This window comes from Trichechus manatus, unplaced genomic scaffold (assembly GCF_000243295.1).
Source record: "Trichechus manatus latirostris isolate Lorelei unplaced genomic scaffold, TriManLat1.0 scaffold00021, whole genome shotgun sequence".
Classification (NCBI taxonomy): domain Eukaryota; kingdom Metazoa; phylum Chordata; class Mammalia; order Sirenia; family Trichechidae; genus Trichechus; species Trichechus manatus.
Genome location: NW_004443957.1, coordinates 3,054,746 through 3,061,238, shown reverse-complemented (window position 1 = coordinate 3,061,238; position 6,493 = coordinate 3,054,746).

Here is a 6,493-nt window from a genome sequence, read left to right as displayed (position 1 = left end):
AAAAAGCAAAGATGTCACTTTGAGGACTAAGGTGTGCCTGACCCAAGCCAAGGTATTTTCAGTCACCTCATATGCAGGTGAAACCTGGACGAAGAATAAGGAAGACTGAAGAAGAATTGTTGTATTTGAATTATGGTGTTGGTGAAGAATGTTGAATATACCATGGACTGCGAGAATAATGAACAAATCTGTCTTGGAAGAAGTACAGCCAGAATGTTCCTTAGAAGCAAGGGTATCGACACTTCATCTCAAGTACCTTGGACATGTTATCAGGAGGGACCAGAAAGACATCATGCTTGGTAAAGTAAAGGGTCAGTGAAAAATAGGAAGACTCTCAATGAGATGGATTGACACAGTGGCTGCAACAGTGGGCTCAAGCATAACAACGATTGTGAGGATGGCGCATGATTGGGCAGTGTTTCCTTCTGTTGTACATGGGGTCACTATGTGTCAGAACCAACTCGATGGCACCTAACAATCATATATATTTATATATATATGCTTCTCTGGTTTTGCTCCTTTAGAGAACTCAGCCTAAGACAGGTAGTTTCTGCAGCTAGTCTTGTGCCTGAGGGCTTCTTTTGCTGCTCTCTTTCTACTTATTCAAGTTGTAGGGTTAATGTTTTGATGATGGACCTTTCTACTTTTTGGATGTGTGCATTTATTGCTATAAACTGACCTCTGAGCACTGCTTTTGCTGTGTCCCAAAGGTTCTGGTAGGATGTGTTTTCATTCTCGTTTGATTCTATGAATTTCTTTATTCCATCCTTAATTTCTTCTATAACCCAGTAGTTTTTGAGCAAGGAGTTGTTCAGCTTCCATGTGTTTGATTTTTTTTCCTTGCTTTTTCTCTTGTTGATTTCTACTTTAATGGCTTTATGGTCAGAAAAGATGCTTTGTAATATTTTGATGCTTTGGATTTTGTTAAGGCTTGCTTTATGGCCTAATATGTGGTCTGTTCTGGAGAATGTTCCATGTGCATTGGAAAAGAAAGTATATTTGGCTTCTGTTGGGTGGAGTGTTCAGTATATGTCTGTGAGATCAAGTTGGTTGATTTTAGCATTTAGCTCTTCCGTGTCTTTGTTGAGCTTCTTTCTGGATGTTCTGTCCTTCACTAAAAGTGGTGTGTTAAAGTCTCCTACTACTATTGTGGAGCTGTCTCTCTCTCTTTTCAGTGCTGTTAGAGTTTGTTTTATGTGTTTTGGAGCCCTGTCATTGGGTATGTAAATATTTATTATAGTTATGTCCTTGTCCTCCTGGTGTATTGACCCTTTAATCATTATATAGTGTTCTTCCTTATCCTTTGTGGTGGATTTTAAAGTCTATTTTGTCAGAGATTAATATTGCCACTCCTGCACGTTTTTGAGTGTTGTTTGCTTAATATATTTTTTTCCATCCTTTGAGTTTTAGTTTGTTTGTGTCTTTAAGTCTAAGGTGTATCTCTTGTAGGTAGCAAATAGATAAAAATAGATGAATCTTTTTTTTATCCAATCTGCCACTCTCTGTCTGTTTATTGGTGCATTTAGTCCATTTACATTCAGCGTAATTATTGATAGGTATGAGTTTAGTGCTGTCATTTTGATGTCTTTTTTTGTGTGTTGTTCACAGTTTCTTTGTTTCACTTAATTTTATGTGCTGAGTTATTTTTCTTTATCTGCAGCTAGTCTTCACTGATTATTCTTCTGAAGAGTCTAATATGCTGTTCATCTCATTAAGTAAAATTTTCATTTCAGATATTGTACATTTATTTCTAGAGGTTCCATTTAGTTTTTTATAAATCTTCCATTTTCTCATTATGTTCATATTTTCCTTTAAACTTTTGAGAAGATTGAGCATATTTATAATAGATATTTTAATATTCTTACGTGAATTCCATCATTTCCTTTCTTGGTCTATTTCTATCAATTGATTTTTTTCTGTTTTGGGTGACATTTTTCTATGTCTCGGAATGCCTACTTATCTTTTATTGGATTCTGGACATTGTAAATGTATGTTGTGTGTCTGGATTTTGCAGCTTATTTTAAAGAGTAGGGACTTTGTTCTGGTAGCCAGTGACTTACTGGTCACTTTGATCCTTTTGATGGTTGTTTTTCATGGCTTGTACCTTTTATTCTAGGGCTACTTTAGCCTTCCTACTAAGGTATGGCTCTTCTGAGGTCTCAGTGGAATGCCTGTGTGTTCAGTGAAGACTTTTCCCCTCTGGTTAGTTGGAACTCAGATGTGTCTCAGGGCTCTGTGAGCTCTCGGAGTTGTTCCGTTTATAACTCTCTGGACATTCTTCGCTCAGATCCCTGAAGCTTTATCTTTTGCAGATAAGGCTAAGCAGGACTCTGGATCTCTTTGTCTGGGCAGCAAACTTCTGTATAGTACTGTGCCACAAACTCTAGTTTTTCAGCTTCCTCACAAGATTTCTGTGCTCTTCTTAGGACCCCATCTCTGCACTGTGGCTTTTAAGTGCTTCCAAGCGTAAAGCTGAGGCAATCATAGGACTCACTCTTTGCTGCTCTTCTTCCAGAGAACACAGTTCTATTCCTGCCTATTTTGTACTCCCTGAAAATTATTTTTTCCATATATATCTCCAGTTTCCCAGTTGTTTATGATGGCAGGGTAAGTCTGTTTCCAGTTTTCCCGAAGTGGACAGAAGCAAAGTTCCTGGCCTATCTCTCAAGAATTATTTTCCCTGTCCTCTCACTTGTACCTTACGTCTCTGACACACTGACCACTTCTGACAGCTTCCAGTTTGTGCTTTTTTATACCTGTGTCTTGGCGTCATTGATTTTCTTCTCCCCTGACCCAAATCTGGTAAATCGTTTTCTTTAAGATTCAGCTAAATCATTGTCTTTGGGAAACCTGGCATAACTGCTCCTCCTCTTCCCATTTTTAGTCACTCTGACATGTAGATGCCTCTAATATAAAATTTACTTCTAAAATTTACTTCATTGTATTACAGTTTTGTTTTTTTTTTTAAACACATCTATCCCACTATTCTATGAGCTCTTTGAGAGCAGATTCTCTGTCTTATAGATCTTTGTGTCTGGTATGTTGTAGACACTCAAAATATTAAAATGGATGAGTGACCATCTCTATGTTTAATGGACATCAAGGAGAACCATGTATTTATTAATTTTGCTCAGTTTTAAATCTTTTTAAAGATTTGGCAAAAGTAGTTTGGTGTATAACCAGCCCCACTTAGGAGGAACATTACAAAAAGCAAAGCCTTAGCCTTTTGAGCATTATTCCTGGATAAAGTTTCCAAGGATCAATGAATGGATAGAGGGATAATTAAAAACTGCAAAATATTGTCTGATATGGAGCAATTTACTACATAGGGAAAGTATAAGGATTACTAGATTGAAAGAGACTGTTTCTGGCACAATTCATCCCTGACTGAGAACCAAACTTTTGGTCTCGAATAGGGCTCAAAATAAGCTTTTTTTAGTGGATCTAAAAAGAGCTAGAGTAATCTTTGAAAGGACATGTGTATACAACTCTGTCATTCTTACTTCTATTTTTATATTTGTATAAGAATTATCCTGAGATAACATGTAAGAACTGTGGTTTATTAAAACTGAATACCAGAGAAGAGGTAAGCTACTCTTTTTTTTTTTTAAATTGTGCTTTAAGTGAAAGTTTACAACTCAAGTTAGTTTCTCATACAAAAATTTACACACATCATTATGTGACCCTGGTTGCTCTCTCTATAACGTGACAGCACACTCCTCCTTTCCACCCTTGATTTCCTGTGTCCATTCAACCAGCTCCTGTCCCTTTCTGCCTTCTCATCTTGCCTCTGGACAGGAGCTGCCCATTTAGTCTCATGTATCCACTTGAGCTAAGAAGCACACTCTTCACAATTATCATTTTACGTCCCATAGTCCAGTCTAGTCTTTGTCTGAAGAGGTGGTAAGCTACTCTTTAGGGGAGTCAAATAGGTTTACTCCAAGGTAGGGAGTTTCTTAGCAAAAAAGAAATTTGAGAAAAATGTGTAAGTGAAGATAAACCAAGTGTGGTCTTTATATTCTGCAAAAGACATCATCCAAAGATAAAGGAAAGACAACCCAAAAACTGGGTTGTTTATTTTGGGTTGGTGAGTTTCCTCAAAAACAATCAAGCAAAGAAACAGATGAGATATAGTCTCCATCTGTCCGTCTTCCTCCCTTTCCCTTCCCTTCCTTCAGAGAATACACTTAATCTACCGTATTCCAATGATCTGTTAATGGCTCAGAACATTTTTAAAATTCCTCTTGGAATTATCTGCAGAATCACACGATTTTTTTTTTTACTACCTTGTAACTACACTTAGTTTTTTTTTTTTTTTTTGCTAAAACAGTTATCAAATATTTTATTTATTGGATTCAGCTCTAAATGACTTTTGGTTGTTTTCAAAACTCATACATATTCACAGGAGAAAGATTTCCCAACACTCAGTAGATTCAAAATAATCAGTTGTAGGACATGAAAGAAATTTAAAATGCCGAGAACCAGGGTAGCAAAGCAACCACCAGTTTAACATAGAGCAATGGGAAAGAGGACAACTCTTTAGGTGAACACCAGTATGAAGCATATGTATCTATGAGACAGAGCTGAAGCTGGCTCACAAGTGGTGCCTGCAGCTGAAGACCAAAGAACAATGTTTGCATATAAATATGCACATGGTGGAGAGGAGTGTGGAGTACACCTGTTTGTTCAGCCTCAACTCCAGCTGTGAGGCATCATACCTCACAACTGTGTTCTCCAGAACCATGCTAGAAAGTAAAATAGATGTCTAATTCTTATCTAAGTAGGAGCACAGGTGAGTGGATTTTACTTAACTGTAATAAAATACCACTATGTAGAAATTATGTATAGAAACTACATAATGAAATTAGCTAATTAATCATTTGTATTTAGGTCATATTAACAAGTATGAAAATTATAGTTTAATTTTTACCAAAATCTCAGAAAAGACAGTTTTTTTCCTTATGACTAACACTGGATTCCAAGAATTTTTAAAGCCATTTTAATAAAGTTAAATCTGAGAATGAGAGAACGGCTGATTGCAAGCAGCCTTCAGAAGTTTTGGTAAGACCAATTTAATTCATTTTGGAAATGAATCAAATCACCACAAAACAATCTTTTCTAAACTTGCCTCATTAACTTTGTTCATGACGGAAGAAACAAGCTCAGCCCTTAAGCAAGATAATTGTAGTCCAGTCTCCAATTATCTTCTAGTCATCTTTGCCTTGAAGGACACATTATATTATTTAATCTCTCTCAACAGCTGAGTGGCAACCCATTGTCCCCAGCATGGCAGGATTTATTTTTCTGCTTATGTCATATAACACACAATTTAAACTTAGTGGTACTTCCTTCCCTACTGAATGTTCAGTGAAGTGTATCTATTTTGTATTGGCAAATGTGAACTCCAACAGTTTCGATCTGTAATCTTTTTTCAGGATTATTGATAAAGTAAATGTTAAGGATGCTAGACTTTCGGGAGCCATGAAGGCTGGATGAACCCCTGAAACTATTGCCCTGAGATAATCTTTAAACCTTAAATCAAAAATATCCCCTGAAATCTTCTAAAATCCAAAAATAGTTTAGCTTAACTAGTAAAAGATGCGTGCCTTGAGCATTATGCTCTTTTAAGAACCACCTATATGGGATTAAATTGACAACAGCAACTCGATAGATAGAAACCTTAGGGGGCAGTGAGTTCATGCTAATGGGGGAGGAACAACTCAGAAAAGGAGGTGAGAATGGTTGCACAACTCGAAGAATGTAATTAATATCACTGAATTTTACATGGAGAAACTTGAATTGGTGTATGTTTTGCTGTGTATATTCTCAACGACAAAATAAATTAAAAAAAAAAATGTTTTTGAGTTTCTTTCCTCCCAACTCACTTTTATAAACATTGACCTTGTACCTCCTTTTTCTTTCCCCAGAACATTAATAAGTCATCCAACCGAGTGAGAAACAGAGCACCAGGTATGAGCGCTGAAAGGCTGGAAGGAATTTCCCTTTTCCTCCCCTACTACACATAACTGCATTCAATTTAATGTTGTTGAAAGGAGTCAAACTGAAGCTGTCAGGTAAAGAGGGGATGTTGGGCTTTGCAGGTCCACACTAATGAAACACTGCTGCTGCGTTCTTGAGGACAGACACATAAGAGCAGATAGGCTGTAGTCTTGAGAATCCTTAAAGCACCGCAAATGCAAAGCAGAGGGAAAAAAAAAAAGAATTCTAGATTCATGGAATATTGTTTGTTGAACGCGCCCCCAATTTTGCAGTGCCCACCAGAAAAACTGGGATGTGTAGGAAAACAAAACAAAAACAAACTAGTTGCTGTCAAGTTGACTCTGACTCATTGTCTTAGTCATCTAGTGCTGCCATAATGATAATACCACAAGTGGATGGTTTTAACGAAGAGAAGTTTATTTCCTCACAGTCAAAGTAGGCTAAAAGTCCAAATTCAGGGTGTCAGCTCCAGGGGAAGGCTTTTTCTCTCTGT